This window comes from Schistocerca nitens, chromosome 6, assembly GCF_023898315.1.
Source record: "Schistocerca nitens isolate TAMUIC-IGC-003100 chromosome 6, iqSchNite1.1, whole genome shotgun sequence".
NCBI classification, from domain to species: Eukaryota; Metazoa; Arthropoda; class Insecta; order Orthoptera; family Acrididae; genus Schistocerca; species Schistocerca nitens.
Genome location: NC_064619.1, coordinates 138,851,995 through 138,873,656, shown reverse-complemented (window position 1 = coordinate 138,873,656; position 21,662 = coordinate 138,851,995).

Here is a 21,662-nt window from a genome sequence, read left to right as displayed (position 1 = left end):
CCAAGTTTTTTCTTCTTTCTGGACTCGTTAGTGGCCAACTGTGCTGCATACTCTGCTTTATCAATGCGAACCTTGTCCGTCCGTTCAAGTTCTCTGATGCAGTTTGCTCCAGCATTAATTCCCATATGCTGTAGCACGTTCACCCTCCAAATGTTGCCATAATTAAAAGCAATAACAGCATCACTGACCCGCCACTTTAGTGTCTTCATTCCAGCAAAAACATTTTTTGGTAAGCGAGTCCATATAAGATTATGGAACGACTCATTGGGATTTTGAGTCTGACCGTGCAGACACTTCTTCAGTAATTGAGGATTTGCCAGGTCTCTGTAAATAGGTTTTATGATATCCGTAACTGCTGTGGGGACGGAATGTTTATGACAGTATGAACTGTTAGAGTACTGGACATTGTGGTAATTGCACCATGAATCAGGTCCAGGAGAGCAAAGGTGGTGTACTGGTTTTTTATCAGTTTACAGTCTGTGGGAGAAGGTAGCCCACACTGTATGCTTCATTTTCAACAAAACCTCAGCATTATTTTGTAATGGCCATCCCATAACACTGCTGTAGTTCATCAATAATTTTGTCTGTCAGCCTGCCTCTTATGGTTTTACCATCATAAAGTTTCTTGTCTCTCAAACTTTGTTTCAACTCCCTTAACTTGGTGCCCATCCTCTTCTGGACATGGCCTATACAAACACGTAATTAAATCTTTATAACAAAGCAATCCATAACCTTCTATATAAAAAATTACCGATTTTATTAGCTCTTGAAGAAATGCACGTAAAAATTTTAACATTTTCAACCATTTGAAAAATAAAATACTTCCCATGTGAGTTTATAAGTTATATGTCGGAGGAAGGCAACGGCAAACCACCTCCATTAGGACCTTGCCTAGTAAGGCGGTGCGGGTCTCCCGCATCGTTCCCCTACGCTCTGTAAAGAAGCATGGGACTTCATTTCCATTTTTCCATTCCATATATATATATATATATATATATATATATATATATATATATATATATATATATATATATTCCTAAACCGAGCCTTTAGTAGGCTCTAGTACAAAATGTGTACGCAGGAACGTGTCAGTTTTAATAATCCTGAGTTCGATTTAACTGTTATTCAGTAGATGGAGGAAGCCGTCAGTGATATAGATCAAGAAGAAGATGAAGATGACGACGAATTTACAACAACCAGCGATCACATTCTTGCTAGCGAACAAGATGATCATTCAGAAGAAGAACTTCAGGATAATTGTGGTGAAGACTTTTCTGTTTCTCCAATAAAGCACTTAAAGTGTCACTTAAAATCAAATGTGTTCTGAATGGTGACAAAGAAAAACATAGATCCCAGCATTGAGCGCCAATTTCACAGACATTCTTTTTGTAACTATCGAGTGCTGTTTATGATGTACAAATTTAAACATTAGAATCTACTTTTATGTGAATATTTACTTACTAACGGTTTCTCAGATTGTAAAATACAGTTCTATAGCAGTTAGTTTACGTTTACTATTTAAAAAGCTATATTTGAACTATGTGCTTTTGTATAATCAAAAGCAAAATAGTACAGGCATTGTTTTGTGCAGTAAAATCGATAAGGAATATTTAAACAACATTTAAATAATTATAAAAATAATTGTTATATATCTTAAATTCAAAATTTCAAATGATTTAAGCCTTATATCTCGGATTAAACGTAGGGGACTCAGAGTATCAACCTTGTTGTACACGTTACCAAAAAGTCATTTCGTGATTTAAGGGTTCACGTGCAAATTTTAGTCAGTAAAGGGGGGAAAAAGATTCAAAAAATACATACATACCGGTGCAAAAACGAGGCTAATGGAACTATTTTGGTTTAAACTAGCTACGTTTACTTTCTTTCTGCCATTTGGAGGGTTCTGTTATACTGGATTACACAAATAATTTCAGTGTTCAAATGTGTGTGAAATCTTATGGGACTTAGCTTCTAAGGTCATCAATCCCTAAGCTTACACACTACTTAACCTAAATTATCCTAAGGACAAACACACACACCCATGCCCGAGGGAGGACTCGAACCTCCGCCGGGATCAGCCACACAGTCCATGACTGTAGCACCCCAGACCGCTCGGCTAATCCCGCACAGCTAATTTCAGTGCTTTTGACAGTAAGTCGCTGGCGCCTTGAGCTCAATAGCTCTTTGCATGACGGGAAAAATCGCTCGAGATCTACAGAAACCAATGGCACAGAGCTTGCCAGCACCCGCAAAGAAAGTTCAGTCAAAGTTGCGGAGGTTTCCGCTTTTGGATTGTTCTTCAAATTTAATTCGAATTTGCCTTTAGCAAATCTATCAAGGATGTTCCTAACATTCATCAGATTCTTCCACTGTTCCTCTTATCCACACCTTCTTCTTCCAAACTCTTAATCACATCAGGCAAATACTTGTGGACATACATTGCTAAAAGTTCCAATTCTATGTCTTTGTTCTTTTTCTAATTTTTGGACCTGCTTGGTGGCTGCTGGTCCATCCAGTGCCGGCACATTATGACGTATTTGATTTTAGCGAAGTTTTCGCACAAGAAAACTGCAAACCGTCTTCTGATGGCAAGAAACTGTGGAAGGTGTAGCCCTGTCATTACGTGATACAAAACTTGACTGGAAACCTTTACCAGAATCTTCTTCAGAGCAAAAATGAAGTCTTTTACACTGCAGTAATTCTTCTTAATACTTCAACAAACAAATTGTAGACCAAGTGCAACACAGGGCACATATTTGAGGCAAGGGTACATGTCCCTCAATTGCTGGAAAGCCGAAAGCATACAGCGAGCTTAATCTGCCTCTACAAGCCTGACTTTTTCGTATTGTATGTGTGTGTGTATGTCCCCCCCCCCCCCCCCTCTGGCACCAGGCTCATACGGGAGTCGTGCAGATATTTGTCTTCCCGTGATGGTACATTTACAAAAGAATATGGTTTACCCATCCACCAGAACGCCAACACATTCAAAATGCACTATGTGACCAAATGTATACGGATACCTGGCTGAAAATGACTTACAAGTTCGTGGCGCCATCCATCGATAATGCAGGAATTCAGTATGGTGTTGGCCCACCCGCTACGTTCAGTCAGATGCTGGAAGGTTTTTTGGGGAATGGCAGCCCATTCTTCACGGAGTGCTACACTGAGGAGAGGTATCGATGTCGGTCGGTGAGGCCTGGCACGAAGTCGACGTTCCAAAACATCCCAAAGGTGTTCTATAGGATTCAGGTTAAGGCCCTGTGCAGGCCAGTCCATTACAGGGATGTCATTGTCGTGTAATCACTCCGCCACAGGCTGTGCATTATGAACAGGTCCTCGATCGTGTTGAAAGATGCAATCACCATCCCCGAATTGCCCTTCAACAGTGGGAAGCAAGAAGGTGCTTAAAACATCAATGTAGGCCTGTGCCACGCAAAACAACAAGGGGTGCAAGCCCCCTCCATGAAAAACACGACCACACCATAACACCACCAACTCCGAATTTTACTGTTGGCACTACACACGCTAGCAGATGGTGTTCACCAGGCATTCGCCATACCCACACCCTGCCATCGCATCACCACATTGTTTACCGTGATTCGTCACTCCACACAACGTTTTTCCACTCTTCAGTTGTCCAGTGTTTACGCTCCTTACACCAAGTGAGGCGTCGTTCGGCGTTTAGCGGCGTGATGTGTGGCTTGTGAGCAGCCGCTCGACCATGGAATCCAAGTTTTCTCACCTCCCGCCTAACTGTCGTAGTACTTGCAGCGGATCCTGATGCAGTCTGGAATTCCTGTGTGATGGTCTGGATAATTGTTTGCCTAATACACATTATGACCCTCTTCAATTGTCGGCATTCTCTGTCAGTCACCAGACTAGGTCGGGCTGTACGCTTTTGTGCCGTACGTGTCCCTTCACGTTTTCACTTCACTATCACATCGGAAAAAGTTGACCTAGGGATGTTTAGGAGTGTGGAAATCCGCGGAGCGCCCCATTCTTCTCTCTCACGATGTCTAATGAGTACTGAGGTCGCTGATATGGAGAATCTGGCAGTAGGTGGCAGCACAATGCACCTAATATGAAAAACGTATGTTTTTAGGGGTGTCCGGATACTTTTTATCACATAGTGTATATCATTGCAGCTCATCACTAGTTACATCTAAAACATATCTCACTTATGTTTGCCGACCGCCTCTTTTATTTTCTGTAAAGTTCTCATAAATTAGTTGTATCTAACTTTCTTCAGTGTGCTCTCTGACGTCTTTGATTACTTCTTAATAAATGATTTGAATGGGGCATCGTTTACCTATTGGACGAGAATTCGCGACTAGATTACTGCCATGGTAAGATTCGCACTATACTCATTCAGATCCTGAAGCGAGGCGTGTAACAATATAGTTTGCTTACGTTTTGAATTCCAAGTTCAAAGTTGTTTAAATGTTTGCTGTTCTGGATGTGCTGGTTTGTTCTGTTGTTTTTCATGCTTGTCATCGATTGCAATATTTATTCCGGAGAGGAAACATAAGTTTCGATAAACTGAGTCTTGAATTCTTCTACCGCGCAGGATTAGCCGAGCGGTCTAAAGGCGCTGCAGTCATGGACTGTGCGGCTGGTCCCGGCGGAGGTTCGAGTCCTCCCTCGGGCATGGCTGTTTGTGTTTGTCCTTAGAATAATTTAGGTTAAGTAGTGTGTAAGCTTAGGGACTGATGACCTTAGCAGTTAAGTCCCATAACATTTCACACACACATTGAATTCTTCTGAACGTACATAGAACTTCTTCTTCTTCATGATTCTGTTGCGAAAAAGACCAATCCGGTTAACAACACAGTACACAGTCGGTACTGAACTAAAATAAGAACATCATGTTATGTACAATTTATTTAGGATAATGTACAAAAAAGTACACAAAATTTTAACCGTCTACTTAAAAAATTGTATTTCCGAAAGCTGTGGCTGAAATGCAATTATTATAGTTTAGTAGACTCACAACATACAGTTTAATGTCCTGTAAAAGTTTCATGTCAATGGCTAGAGTGGTTCCTGAAATACAGGGAAGCCAAGTCACTAAATTTAACATTGTCGGGATAGGGCGTTCCAACTCCCCTTAAAATCCTTTCACTAGTTGCCATGTAGATGCAGATGTTACGTTCCATCTAATACAATCGAACTTTAATGTGTAAAAGTGGAGAGGTGTTATGTCATAGAACACTGTCAGTTTGCACCCCCCCCCCTTAATTTTTTACTCTTTTAAGTTCTTCGAATCATGTCAATGGGCTCACAGCACTCGCTAGTTAAAGAAAAACAGAGATCAGAGTTGGCTTCGCGCTGGTTACCAAATACGAGAAGAAACAGGTGAGTCCACCTCTGACGGTCTCGCTGTCTAGTCGATTTTTACGAAGAAAGGGAATTGGGTAGTGAAGAGACAGGACGCTGGGGAAGGCAGAGGGGGAGGGCAGAGAGGGGGTGGGGGAGAGGGAGGCAGAGGCGGCGGCTCCGCTCCACGGAAGCCGCTCACGTAGGCCGTTCGCCATTAGCAAGGCGAGCGCGCACCCAGCGGCAACTCGCCGACAAGGCCGGCCGGCGGGGGCCTCTTGTGTTGCTCGGACTACGAGCCGGCTGTGAGCGGAAGCGGCTGCGGACTTGCAGAATAGACGCGTTAAAAGGCACGCAACGGCCGCCCCTCTCTGCTCACCTGCTGTCGGGGTCCGGACCGCATTGGTAACGCCTTACGTCTCCGTGGGACTCTGAAGATTTTGCACACTCCACGTCGGTTGTCGGTTTGGTCGTAGAGCGGACGCTGGAACCTCTGTTACAAAAAAATGTACACATAATTCTTACGTTGGACAGAGAGTAATCGAGAAAGGCTGAAGTACTCTCAGGCTTGGCACAGGGAAATATTTAGTGTTAACGTTGTATATCAACTATCTGACCAGTAATATAAATACTAACCTGAGACTTTTTACAGGCGATGCAGTTATCTGTAATGAAGCACTACATCTACGTCTCTACTCTGCAAACCAGTGCAAAGTGCATGGTAAAGAGTACTTCCCACTGTGCCAGTTATTATTGGGTCTTCTTCTCATTCCACTCTCGTATGGAGTGAATGATTCCTTAAACACCTCTGTGGCCGCTGTAATTATTGTAATTTTGCCTTCGTGATCCCTTCCTGAGTGATAGTAAGGGCTTATAGCGTATCCCTAGATTCCTCAAATAATAATTGTTCGCTAAACCTTCTAGTTATTACCTTCACAGGATAGTTGGTGTCTTACTTCTGCCATTTGCCACTTCACTTCTTTCAGTGTCGCCGTCAAGTTCTCCCACGGGTCAAACAAATCTATAGCCATTCGTACTGCCCTCCTTTACATACGTTCACTAATCCCTGTTACTACTAATTTGTACAGATCCCGCTACGGTCGCAGGTTCGAGTACTGCCTCGGGCATGGATGTGTGTGATATCCTTAGGTTGGTTGGGTTTGAGTAGTTCTAAGTTCTAGCGGACTGATGACCTCAGAAGTTAAGTCCCTTTGCGCTCAGAGCCATTTGAACCATTTTGTACAGATCCCAACAGTTGAGCAATATTCTAAGATGTATCGTCCCAGTCTTTTGTAAGCATTCTCCTTTGTAAACTGAAGCTGGGTCTATGTAACCATTCCGTTCAATTTCCCGGCAAATCGTTACATCCAGATGTTTGCATGAGTTGAGTGATTCCCGCTGTGACTCAGTCCCATTGCAGCCATACGATACTATGTATTTTGGTTTTTTGAAGTGAAATTTTTTTTGTTTTTGAACATTTAAAGCGAGTTACCTATCTTCACATCATTTAGAAATCTTACAAAGGAGTAACTCAATATTTGTGCAACTCTTTTCAGACAATATTTCATTATAGATAACTCTACCACCTGTGAAGAGTCTGAGGTTACTATCAGTATTGACTACAAGATCATTAATGCACAACACGAACAGCAAGGGCGCTAAGACAGCTCTTTGAAAAAAATGGTTCAAATGGCTCTGAGCACTATGGGACTCAACTGCTGTGGTCATAAGTCCCCTAGAACTTAGAACTACTTAAACCTAACTAACCTAAGGACGGCACACAACACCCAGCCATCACGAGGCAGAGAAAATCCCTGACCCCGCCGGGAATCGAACCCGGGAACCCGGGCGTGGGAAGCGAGAACGCTACCGCACGACCACGAGATGCGACAGCTCTTTGAGCGCACCAAAAGTTACTTCTACGTCTGTCGTTGATTCTCCATTCATTCCCAGCTGAGAAATACTCTACCAGTTTTTTTACGTAAGATGATGCTAGGTCCACGAAGCTAGATGATAAACTGATTATACCTTCATGGTACAATGTGTTTTTTGCAGTCATTTCTTTGCTATAGCAAACAACTCTACTCCCTATTTGTATTATATCGTTATGTTTGTCATTTGTTACATAACCTTCTATGTTTGTGTTCCACTAGCTACAATCACGTATCACAATAACTATTCAGATTCTGAATGCAAGCCATCATCACTCGTGGTGTCGCTTTCTAGCTAATATAAACCTTAAGTCATGTATACGTAGTTATCTAGTCACTGGTTTATGTTTCTAACATTGTTCCGTCTCGCAAACCTATATTATTCAGTATTTTTCTTCGAAAACGCAATAAAGACTTGCTTTCATTTTCTCCTGGATTTCACCCCACTCTCCACACATATTGGATGCTTTGGCACACTGTTTATTCTGGTTTTTACAATTTCAACCTTGTATGCTTATACAATATTAACGTATAGCAGACTACGTTATGTCCAAAACACATCTGTGGACCTATAGACACATTCATTTACATTGCTGTATCTTTGTCGTATCGGTTTCCATGCAGACAGAAATGATCGTTAGAGTTTAACAGCGATGCGAGCATATACATTGATCAACCAGAAGATTATGATCACCAACCTACTATCGATAAAAACCCGTCGATGCAATAGCAGCGTCACCGGGCGTGGAATGAGTGCTAGCCAGACACACGCACGGTGCATGTGGAATCAGCGAGCGTGCGGTCCGTGTGTAGAACGGGGAGGCGCGCCATCTACTTGACTGGCCATGGGCAGATTGTGATTGCCCCGAGGCTCGGCACGACCATTTCGAAAACAGCACGACTTTTCGGACGTTCGAGCAGTGCTGTGGTGAGTGTCTTCAACACGTGGCGAAACCGAGGTCAACTTGGTCCGGACGTCGTAGGGCTCGGCGACCACTCCTCATTACAGATGTCAGACATGGTCTGATAAATCCCGATACCTTTTCCATCATGCCGTTGGGAGGCGCGAACCCGTCGTCTTCAAGGGGAACGGCTGCTTGACATGTGTACTGCGGGGTGGGCATCCATGGATCTAGTAGAGCTCTTGCGAGGTCCTATTACGTCCAAGGAGTAGACCGCGTATACCCCTTCGTGACGATCATGTTCCCCGACGACAGCGAGATAATGCGCCATGTTAAAAGGTCAGAGTATGATGGATGGTTGGTTGGGTTGGGGAAGGAGACCGGACAGCGAGGTCATCGGTCTCTGTATGATGGAGTGATTCGAGGAACACAGTAGCAAGTTCAAATTGATGCGATTGCCTTCCAACTCGCCAGATCTGAACCCGATCGAGCACATCTGGCACGTGATTGGACATGGCGTCGGAGCTCATCGCCCCCTTCCCAGAATTAGGTGAGTTGTGTGTGCACATGCGGTGCTCCATCTAGCGACCTACCAGAGCCTCATAGCATGCATGCCACGCAATGTTATCCGTGCCAAAGATGGACGTACCGGCTATTAGGTAGATGGGCATAATGTTCTGGCTGATCAGCGTACAGTTACCTAGAACGTGGCATTAGTTTCAAAGATGTCTATTGTAGCTGTTTCGTTTATTATGTTGTTGTTGGTCTGTTTTTGGGAAGGAGATCAGACAGCGAGGTCATCGGTCTCATCGGATTAGGGAAGGATGGGGAATGAAGTCGGCCGTGCCCTTTGAAAGGAACCATCCCGGCATTTGCCTGGAGCGATTTAGGGAAATCACGGAAAACATAAATCAGGATGGCCGGACGCGGGATTGAACCGTCGTCCTCCCAAATGCGAGTCCAGTGTGCTAACCACTGCGCCACCTCGGTCGGTATATTATGTTGTTTGTTGTTGAGTATGAAAGCAACTGCTTTCACATTCTTAAACTTTCGTGTATGTCTGTGTTGCAATGTGAACCGAACAATGCAAGTGATGTGCTTATGTAAATGCTATGTGATGAAAATAGTCACAAAACCCATCTACAACTGTGTAAAGGTACCGCAATTAATTTTATCCAAAAACTTTAGCAAACGTGAAACTTATTCTAAAAATAGCTGTCCTGTGAAATTCTGTATTGTGCACTGCAGTGGACAGTGCTACAAACCGCGACGTCACAGTACGTGTCTTACAATTCCAATACGCAAAAACTAACAGCCTAAAAATTATACATAAAATTACAAACCGAAATTTTCTAGAATAACTGTCGAAAATGCTTCTGTAAAAATTGCCCTGCAAACTTACGTACCAAAACTGACTAAAAAAATTCCCAACTCGAAATGGCACACAGGTAAGGCTTCCATACCCAGCTGGGACCTCGTCGCAACACTCAGAAATGGTAGTGTAGAAATGAAGTAAAAAAATTACGTAATACACTTACTTTTTATTTACAACACAACTACATGGTACCCGTTACGGCAGAAGTAGTTGATACACCATATTTTTCGGAAGATTTCACCTTTTTCAGCAAATCTTTCTTCTCTTTCACGTATTCATAAAACTCCATGCCAGTCTGCTTGTACGTAGTTAAACTGGCACTGTATGATTGATGCCACAGTTCCTGACAGCAGTCGATGTCTTTCATCAGTCCACTTGTCCCACATGACCGAAATACTCTTTCCACAGTGGCGTTATGAGCGGGAATAGAAAACAAAGACTTGCATAATTTTATCAGATAGCATTTGCGTTCAGAATTTTCGGTTTCCTGAAGAAAGCAAATCCGCCTTTCTTCTACAGAGTGCTTTGGATTTCATTCTTCTGAGTCGCGTTTAGTTTCTGAAAAGCTCTTCAGATACATATATTCCGGAAAACAATAGTCGCCTGAAATCTTCACACTATTTTTAGTCAGGTATATAATAGTGCTTTCTATATCAGACAATCTGGAGTTTCAGACAGTGTCATCCAATCAAATACTTGTTATTTATTTAAAAAAATAGCCCATTTCTATAAGCAATCAAATGCCATGGTATACAAAGGCATTGTCTCTTTCTCAGATTTCGAAATCAAATTAACTATTTCTTGCTTATGGTTCTCACTCTTTAATTTCTTCAGATTCATCTTGGTTTGCATGGCAATAAAACTTGCACTCTTCCTTTCATTCGGATTTCTTCGAGTGTCAATTAAAATATTTCTTATTTCAAGTATCGAGACTTTATTCTCCTCCATGACTTTTTGTTTTTTCAAACAGAACGAAGCGTGACTACAGAAACATGAAAGAAATTTCATTCATAGGATTACTGAGAAAATCTGGAATTATTTTAGGTGGCCTGTCTTCGGCGCCAAAAAATTGTTTTAATGGAATCCGAAGCTTAAGAATTCTCTAAACAGTGGGCTGCCGGCCGGTGTGGCCGAGCGGTTCTAGGCGCTACAGTCTGGAACCGCGCGACGGCTACGGTCGCAGGTTCGAATCCTGTCTCGAGCATGGATGTGTGTAATGTCCTTAGGTTAGTCAGGTTTATGTAGCTCTAAGTTTTAGGGGAGTGATGACCTCAGAAGTTAAGTCCCATAGTGCTCAGAGCCATTTGAACCATTTTTTGAACAGAGGGCATTAACAACATCTTGTTTTTAAGTAAGATCGAAGAGTCTGATGACATACATCAACGTAAAAGCAGAACTCTTTCAGTTTCTCTGTCTTTACCGTGTATATTGAAAGATAATTAAATATTTTCATGAGGATTATTTCAATTTCGGCAGTTAAGACTCCAGCAGCACTTCGTACAGTATTGTGTAGAATATGGGCAAGCCAATCAATTCCTTCTAGATTTTTTCGTAGTTCTTCTTCAATTTGGTGAAATTGATTCTGCTGGCTGCGTCAAGCCCTCCGAAACTGGTATGGGATTTGTCTCAACAAAAAGCGATTAATTTATCTAATGGAATCTGCAGTTGTCTTAAGGGGATACGGAATCACCTATCCCCGCAATGTTAATATATGCCTACTATAGGGAACATTTTCTCACAAACTACTGGAGACAGAGAGGTAAAAATTTTACTGTATGTGCATTCATATGTTACAACAATACTGAAACAACAGTTTATTGTCAAAGTATTTTCTTACAGAGATATTGTACATTTATTTTTAAGTAAATTTTTTCCATCGCTTTTTACTAGACTATCACCCCTAAGTCTTTTGTAAATCAAGTAATTAAAAAATCGTTGTTTCAGTATGTAATAGGGACCTATGTCACTACGTCATAAAAATTTCAGACTTCTAGGTTGACCAGTACCTGAGATAATGTTCCTAGATGAAGTAAAAAGTAAACTTACGGGAAACGGAGAAAGAAGATTAAAACATTCCTGATCCGTAGCTAATACCCCCTTCACAGTCTTCATAATCATCTTCAAGTCTTCTTTTGGCACCCCTCTGCACCTGTCTTGCTTTTTTCACTAATGTCTTGATTATATTATCAGCATGCCTTAGTCTGTGCTGATCTAAAAAGAACATAGCACGTACCGTACGGGAACCAACACACATACCCAACTTTTGAAGGACCTGGCATTTAGTTATATTTCCAAGATTGAAGGTTGCCACAGCATCATACACACCAAAATGTAGTGTATTAATTCCGACAAACACTGTTTTTGGGAGACGATGCCATATCACACTATTCAAGCACTCGTTGGGGTTCTGCGTTTTTCCGTGAAGACATTTCATCAGAAGACTTCTGTCAGCCAGATCTCTGAAAATGGGCTTTATTTCTGCCATGATGGCTGATGGTAGACTGTGGTGGTGAATGTATTTCTCTCCTGTTGTTAGTCCCCTATTGTATTTACACCAGCTGTTTTCACCTTTGGGGCACAAACCATGTTGTGGATGCTCATCCGTGGATGCGGTGTGGAAATATAAAGCCCATATAGCTCTCCTCATTTCTTCAAGATTGCCTGTATTTTGCCTGATTGCAAGGCCATAGCAGTTCTGAATGTGGTCTATTATGGAATCAGTCAATCTTCCTCTGCCATCCAAGGTTTTCCCATCATCTAGTTTTTTCCCTTTCATAACTGATTTTAACCTTCTCAGCCTGGCACCCATTCTCTTCTGCACATGTCCTATACATTCAAGTTTGCTTATATTTACACTGTTCCCATATGGTTTGCTTTCCAAAACTTCTTTGAATGCTTTAGAGTCACCATCTCCCAGATATTTGACATAGCGAACATTATACCACTGTGAAGAGCGATGAAAAATTTTCTTCACCCCAGCAACCTCCATGCCACCACTACTACCATAATAATTAGCAATACAGTCATCACTGTGTTCATTTTTCAGCCTGCCTGTGCACCTACAGTATTTAGACATTATTGCAACATCAATAACCTTGCCAGTATCAACACTAGTTGCTGTTACAACACCATTGTTGGAGGTGTGGCCCCTTTTCTGCCACGTGCCATCAAACGCCACTGTGAGGTCACGACTGCCGTCATTTTCTTCCACTGCTTCTTCCACAGCAACCTGCATTGACTTCTGTGCTACATCTTCAACTGCAGATCCTAGTACATAATTGTAAGCTTCAAACTTTGAAGGTGCACTTGGAAGATTTAGAACACCACATAGCATATCACCAGCTGCTTTGCCCTTACCAATTGCTCGCAATCCATAAACTAACCTAATATTTACACTATAAAGTTCAGTTTTCTTGTATCCATTATTTACAGTTACTGAAACCGAACTTGGAAACTTACAGCTGTATTTACAAACACTGCATATTAAATTAAACTGGGCAGCCAGGCCAACATGGGATTCTACTTTCAGAGAAACGTTTCCATGACATTTTTTGCAGCACAAACTGTTTTCAAGAGCTTCACACAATATATTCGTATCAATGAGTTCAAAAACTTCATTCCCTCTATCAAGTAAATTATATTTCTCTTCCAAATCTCTTAGTTTTTTATGAGAAGCACTGTTTTCATTTGGTGTAAGTTCGTTCGGCAAATCAGTAATAAGTGGATTCACATTTTCCAACAGTGATGATGATGAACTGCTTTGCTTTGCTAATGAATCATTATTTCTTTTCTTTTGCCAGTTCACACGCTTTTTAAATACTTTTGCTTTAGCTCTAGGCATTTTCACTGCGAAAAATGAAGCACTAAATACGAAATAACTCAACAACAACTACTTTCTTATATCACACTGTTTACAAAACAGTCCCGCCACAAAGTCAAAGAGTAACTTGAGGAAACCAGAGAGAAACATTTTCGGGCAACTAGTGTATAAATAGTCGCTGGAAACCGGGATATTTGAATTCATGTCACTTTAAAGGTACTGCCAAAAAGTTCATGGTCAGCCACGAGAGACGTGTATAACTAAAGCGCAATACCCGATCTCACAAATATATAAAAATAAAATAGTTATAATTGTAGTAGAGCTATGTATCATACGTCATTTTAAAGAGGAAACATGGCAGAATATAATACGCCAATAAAAAAAATTCGATTTTTTGACCCAAAATCCGATTCCGTATCCCCTTAAAGCGTCTGCACGAAACTTTGTAGTTTTCTCCGATGTTTCGTTATTCAGCGAATCACGTTTTAACAGCTTCCGTTGAATTCCGTCAGTTTCAGTGAAGTATTGAACAACTAAAGGAATGATCTTTTCACCCTTGTGGTTCGATGCGTCAGTACTTATGCTGTAAAATGAAACTTCTTGCAATTGTTTTATGCATTCGGACATGAAGTGTGGTGCGAAAATATTTTTAACAATCGCTTTAGGTGTTGTCCTTGTTGTAGACTGCTTTGCAGCTACTTTGGAATCAGAATACGTCGTGGCACTCAGCTTTACTGTATACTCTAGAGAGCTGAAGCACTGATGATGCTTGTCAACTTTATAAGCTGTTGTTAGTTCTGCAGCAGCAACGAGCAGTTCTTCCTTAGCATCTTCTTTAATCACGAATGTGGAAACAGACTTTGTTGTCGATGCTACCGCGAATCCATTTGTACGGTTCTTCATAGAAATGTGACGTCTCACATCTGCCTTACCTCCGTACGTTACTGAGATGAAACAACTACAAATCTCACACATCGCTTCCTGATCCGTACGTCCTTTCTTGGCGAAAGACCACACTGAAAGAATCGTTTTATCAGATCGCTATTCAAATGGGAACTGTCCGACTCATCCATGTGGAGCTGCTTAAATAGTTTCAGCCCCGTTTTACTGGAGAAGTGTGCTATTTTCTCGAATGATGGCGCTAGACAAAGAAGGTGCTTGCGAAGTCAGTCAATGCTGGTTACCCAACATGCAGCGCTGTCTGTGAGACGACTTTGTCAACATAAACTTGTTAGCATTAATAAAATTGAGGCTACACTTACGTGTTGCGTTAAAAGATGGCGTTGCTTCAGTACTTGAGCCAAGCTCGTGACAGTATAGTACAAAATCGGGACAAAATTGGGACTTTTCGGGATGTCGGGGCAAGAAGGTCCATAACAGTGACGGTCCCGATACATCGGGACGGTTGGCAACCCTACACACAGGTGAACACGTAACACTACATTGTAACAATAACAGCCGCGCGGGATTAGCCGAGCGGTTTGGGGCGGCTAGTCATGGACTGTGCGGCTGGTCCCGGCGGAGGTTCGAGTCCTCCCTCGGGCATGGGTGTGTGTGTTTGTCCTTAGGATAATTTAGGTTAAGTAGTGTGTAAGCTTAGGGACTAATGACCTTAGCAGTTAAGTCCCATAAGAATTGACACACATTTGTAACAATAACAACGTGAGTCAAAGTAATGAAATCTGAACTGGACTTTACCGAAACTGAACCTGATAATAATATTGTAATGCAATGCATAGCTGTGAATGATTTTACTGTGTGCTGACTGTGACGTTATACTGGCTTTTATGACTTACCTGGCAACAACAAAGACTCTATACTGCTCAAAAGTGATAAATGTTAACATGCAGCACGACAGAAAACCATCTAAAGAAATTAAACCAAGCCCAAGTGCAATGCAAAGAAATGCAATTATAGTAATTACAACATATTTTACTTTGACTGACTGTGTTCCACTAAGTCCAAAGCGACGACACAGCACTACGAAACAAATTTTTCGAGAGAAGACAGTAGAAGTAACTGAACATACTGAATGATGTAGAACAGACTAGCATTTACAAACTGTACTATGGAACTCTGATTCCTTAACAGTTGGCCACGCAGGGTAACCGCGCGGTGTAGGGCGCCTTGTCACGATTCGCGTGGCTGCTCCCGTCGGAGGTTCGAGTCCTCCGTCGGACGTGTGTGTGTGTGTGTGTGTGTGTGTGTGTGTGTGTGTGTGTGTGTTGTCTTTAGCGTACGTTAGTTTAAGTTATATTAAGTACTGTGTAAGCTTAGGGACCGATGACCTCAGCAGTTTGGTCCCATAGGACTTACCACTCATTTTTCCTTAACCGTTACAACTATCTTCATAACAATGATTTCTTATCAAAAAACACAATTCTCTCATGAAATTCGTCACTGAAAAGGTAAAGTGGAGGTGAATCTATGAGTGCAAATCATATGAGCTGACAATTTTGCTAAATGTTGTCTCGACAGTCAACCAATAATGAAAAATCGTGCTAAAAATTTGCTCTTCAAAACTCATTGTAAATTACACGTGTGCGAACAATGCAGCAGCAAGATTACCTGAATATCTTCACACTCCTGAATTCAGTCCCAATAAAATCATATTTCCAAAAAGCAACGTCCTCTGCTTTTAAATCTCTAGTTATTTCCCGACGGCTTAGCAACGCATCGCACACATGACTCTCTCTCGTAACTCTACACTGAATGCTCGATTATTGAAGATTCTGTTTAAAAAAAATATCCAGTGTACAGTTGTCAAGTTCGACACTTTGTATAAAAAAGAGCTCACACATCTTTCACTGAATACCACAAATAAGTTACAAACCTTACGCTATTACGGTACTCAATAAACATTCTGTCTTTAATTTTTTCGCTAGCACGTTATGCGCTCTCTCTCCTGGATTTATGTGCGCTGTTTAATGGTCGGATAGTGTTACAATACATTAACACCCATGAGCACAGTTTTACACAGTGTCTTGTAAAATTTTCGTGTGTCAGTACACCGAACATGTACTTGCTGTACCACAAAAGATGGCAGATGATGTGTTTAATATCCTACCATCATTTCCTGCTTCAGTCGCTTCTTTTTTATAAAAAGTAATTTGACATGATTCATTTCCACAGCATGTCTCCATTTTCAGATGCCGCGACATTGCAGTAGACACTGTTACACAAGAAACTCGACTCTCACACGCATTGTTTTTGCCACTTTTCCGACTAGTCTGTAGAATATAATTTTTATCCCATCATAAGTACGTTATATGTAAATTAACTTGTGTTACTGAACTGGAAATTCGGTATCAATAGATTTTAGACTTAAGAGGGGAAAACTCAAATACTTCTCTTAGGTTTCAGAAAGATAACGTATGTTACGTTTTACAATACACTGCCAGTAGTTATAATAGAGCAGATTCAAATATTGGCTCGCCGGCCGGTGCAACCGAGCGGTTCTGGAACCGCGTGACCACTACGGTTGCAGGTTCGAATCCTGCCTCGGGCATGGTTGTATGTGATGTCCTTAGGTTAGCTAGGTTTAAGTGGTTCTACGTTCTAGGGGACTAATGACCTCAGAAGTTGAGTCCCACAGTGCTCAGAGCCATTTGAACCAAATATTGGTTTATTGCATCTGGTGATGTTTAGTGAATATGACTTCTGTGACTATTTTGTACCAATTCAGCAATTACTCATTGATTATGTTACTAGTAACAGCAACATTAAAATGTGACGCGTTTCGGGGGAGTCCGATTCATCATCCGCTGTATGACGTACACAGCAGAGATAGCCTCCTAAAGCAGAGTCCAGTCTACGTAATGGCCCATTGCTTTGCGAGCAGTTTCACTTTTGCTAATGTGCTGGAGATCTGATGGCAATATCAGCAAAGTCAGTGAGGTGGTAAAATTATGGGATAGCGATATGCATACATACAAATGACGGTAGTATGGCGCAGACAAGTTATAAAAAAGCAGTGCGTGGCGGAGCGGTCATTCCCACTCTGGTGATTCATGTGAAAAGGTGGCCGACGTCAGTACAGCCGCTAAACGAGAATTAACAGACTCTGAACGCAGAATGGTAGTTGGAGTTCGAAGCTCCATTTCGGAGACCGTTAGGGATTTCAGTTTCCGAGATTCACAGTACCAAGAGTGTGCCGAGAATACCAAATTTCAGGCATTACCTCTGACCACGAACAACGCAGTGGCCGACGGCCTTCACTTAACGACCGAGAGCAGCGATGTTTGCGTAGGTTTGTCAGTGCTAACAGACATGTAACACTGCCCGAAATAAAGGCAGAGAAATCAGTGTGAGATGTACGACGAACGTATCCGTTAGGACAGTGTGACCTTAATGGCCTATGGCAGAAGACGACTGGTGCGAGTGCCTCTGCTAACAGCACGACATTGCATCTCCTGGGCTCGAGACCATGTCTGTTGGGCGCTAGACGACTCGGAAGACCTGAGTCCAGATTGCAGTTGGTAAGAGCTGATGGTAGGTTTCGAGTGTTGCGCATACCCCACGAACCTAGGGACCCGAGTTGCCAACAAGGCACTGTGCAAGGTGGTGTGGCTCCATAGTGGTCGGTCTGTGTTTACATGGAATGAACTGGGTCCTCTGCTCCAACTGCACCTGTCATTGACTGGAAATGACTTGGAGACCAGCCATTCACCGACTTCATGTTCCCAAACAACAAATGAATTTTCACAATCGCTCGCGACTAGTTGGAAGAACATTCTGGACAATTCGAGCCAATGATTTGGCCATCCTGATAGCACGACATAAATCTCGTCGAACATTCACGGGGCACAATCGAGAGGTCAGTCTGCGCACAAAATCCTGCATGGGCAACACTTTTGCAACTGTGGACTCCTATAGAGGCAGCATGGCTCAATATTTCTGCAGGGGGTTTCCAGTGACTTGCCGAGCCCATGTCACGACGAGTTGCTGCGCTACTCCGGGCAAAAGGAGGTCCGACACTTTTGTGCGGTGTGTTACAGAGGGAGATTTTGTAAGTCAGGCTGTAGAAGAGACTCTATTAATTCTTTTATACGCCTGATAATGGATGGAACCCATTGGAGACGCTGAGAATTTTCATCTATGCCGGCCGATATGACCGAGCGGTTCTAGGCGCTTCAGTTCGGAACCGCGCGACCGCTGCGGTCGCAGGTTCGAATCCTGCCTTGGGCTTGGATGTCCTTAGGTCAGTTAGGTTTCAGTAGTTCTGATGACCTCAGATGTTAAGTCCCATAGTGCTCAGAGCCATCTGAACCATTTTTAATCTATAGTGATTGGTAGGTAGAAAAAGCTTCAAGACTGGATTGAAAAAATTTGAGACAATTTTTGACACAACGTTCACACACTAGTGCCGCCCGTCCACTACTTACCACTGCGAGCTCACAATTGACTGGTCGAATGCACATCTATTGTTTACACATGTTAGCTAAAGCGCCTACAGTAGTTGCCGTGCTAACGTCACTCAATCGCCACGAGTAAAATCACTCTCAGAATTTTATGAGATGGGCGGCGTAATTGTATAAATTATGGCAGCTGTACTCTGTAGTTTCTTGATTTCTGTTAAATCCATTGTAGAATTTGCTGAGGACTGCGACTTAATTAGAATGAAGTAATTTGAAATTATGCGTCAGTCACAAAGTTTTATTTCGTTCACTGCGTGTTTCGATGGTTAAAGGTGGAAGGCACCTTTTACGTTTGTTGTTAGTGGTAGGCATTGGCGATTTCGATCGCCCAACATGCGAAGCATGAATGAATGAATGAAATAAAACTTTGTGACTGACGCGGAATAATATATCTTTTTAATCCCGATTTCCATCGCTGCTCAAAACGTACCCACAGATAAGCTCTGTGACTGTGTTATACTAGTTAAAGAATTATATATTGTGCTACTGCACACTACTGGTAACACTAACGTGTTTGGACTGGATTCCAGTCATCAGCAGGTTTATGACGCATGAAACTTTCATTTTAGGCAGAAGAGTTGAAATTAATGGCGCATCTCCTCTTTTTATTACACAATTAGGAAAATTTACGTAAGGCCGGCCGGTGTGGCCGAGCGGTTCTAGGCGCTTTAGTCTGGAACCGCGCGATCGCTACGTCGCAGGTTCGGATTCCGCCTCGCGCATGTATGTGTGTGATGTCCTTAGATTAGTTAGGTTGAAGTAGTTCTAAGTTCTAGGGGACTGATGACCGCAGATGTTAAGTCCCATAGTGCTCAGAGCCATTTGAACCATTTTTTGAAATTTACGTAAATTATCAGCCATATTGACTCTTTTTCGATCGTGACTGTTTTAAGCAGTAAGTATATTTTACAGTAGTCTCTACCAGTCACAATTTCTTGCTACTTTGGTTGGTTTTCTTGTTTTAGTGTTGGATAATGTAGTATACAATAACTGCTACACACAGCATACAGCATTAAAATGGCGCTCTCTAGACTTCACCATGCAGCGGGGGCAGGCCATCTTGCTCCTGCCTGTTTGATAAGATAATGTACCCACCTTCCATTAGGTCTTCATCTCGGACTCACCTTGCCTCTTGGAATCAGGCGAACAACTTTCGCTTCACCTAACATTCCTCCGCCTGGTTACATGTGCTCGCCAGCGCCACTTCATTTTCAGTGGAATAAATAACTCCGTCTCGTACACTGTTCTGTTGTGTCGCCCATTTTTTTCTGTCTGTCCTTGTAATCTCCAGCGTGCACCTCACAGCAAAATGTCACAAACGATTAGTGGTTTCGATAACATAATCATGATCTTCAGATATGATTAACCATGAGTTGCAAAAGGGCAAAAATTTTTGTAAAGGAACTCAGGCATAAGCTGTAAAATAACTTGACATGTCTTATTTTAAATAACAGGAATAGCTCAATACCAGGACTTGACAAGTCTGATTTTGCAGCTTATGACTGAGTCGCAATAAAAGGTTTTGTAGAGCATTCATTCGTCAAGCTAACATTCTGAGTTGAAATCATCGAACTTCATGCCGTTTAGTTGTGTCCAACGTGTGTTCGTGTTCCCTTCTCCACATCTTTACTCTACGGCATCATACCGCATCAAAATTACGTCTCACTTACCTCACTTCGTGATATAGTTAACAAAATCACAATGGTTGTCACGCTCAGGGAATGGGACAGTTGAGGTAAATTTCCAAAGAAAGGCCCATTTGGTGTAAAGAACGATCTGTAGTGTTGATTCTGAAGTTGTTGCAGTTGGTTCGTCCACAGTTGTTTACTTTTCTATGACAGCCTCCTCCATTGTGGTTTACTGTTCTGTAATTGCCTGTTATGGTGTGTGCGGAACTAAACGACCTCTAGGTTTAATGCTGTTGAAATCACGCTTGGATTTTGTCAATCATAGAGACCTACCATGGTTGGATGAAGGGAAGCACTGATGTGAAGTCATTGCCAAAGCAGATTTCAGCATGACTATTTAAAACTGCGACACGCAGGACTACTGAAAGATGTGTGAATGACGGGCAGTCAAAAATTTTGACAAGTGACACGGAAATATGAGTTCGACCCCCGTAGTGCTCTTTCTGGTTCTCTCTTAAGACAGGTGGGTTTTTATGTCATCTTTGTATATCAGTTTTTAGATCAAATAACACTAATAGGACAGTCATTTGAGTCCTTCCGAAGTAAACTAAATATGGAAGAAAATGAAGGCAGATATATTCCAGGACCAAAGAATGTGCTTCGAATGATTTTGTTGGTGCTTTTAAGTACTACGGTTGTGCTAATTTTTAACAGTGATTCTTGGAGACTGCCACGCATAGTTCAGTAGAGACGACTGGGAAAACGGGTGTCATGAACTGTTATCCACCACAATAAAACTGCAATACATATAGTCATCCACATTATAGTTGTGGACAACGAGTAATATGTCTTCGTGAACTCAAAGAATCGCCTAGGTATCGAAAATTCGAGTGTATAGGTGACTTAACAAACTTCAGAGCTAAAGTGGCTAAACTACTTTCATACGGGTCTAGCTCAGCAAAATATCGTTTCATAATATCAGCTGTCTCATAGCAAAGTATGTGTCACGGACCAGTTAATAGAATGTAAGAACATTTTTCTCGATTCTTCTTCCTTTGTGACTGACTGGAACTTGCTTCCGCTGCATTAGTAAAAATAGAGTTTAACATCATCCAAAACCAAGCAATCATCAAGTAGAATTATTTTCACTGTATAGTACTGATAACTGAGTTTTCTGTGCTGAAAACAGTTTTCAGGAATAAGGAGGATCACAATCAGTAAGTTAGTGAAGGATCAATACTCAAGGTGGTTTTATATGTTGGATCAGTTAAGT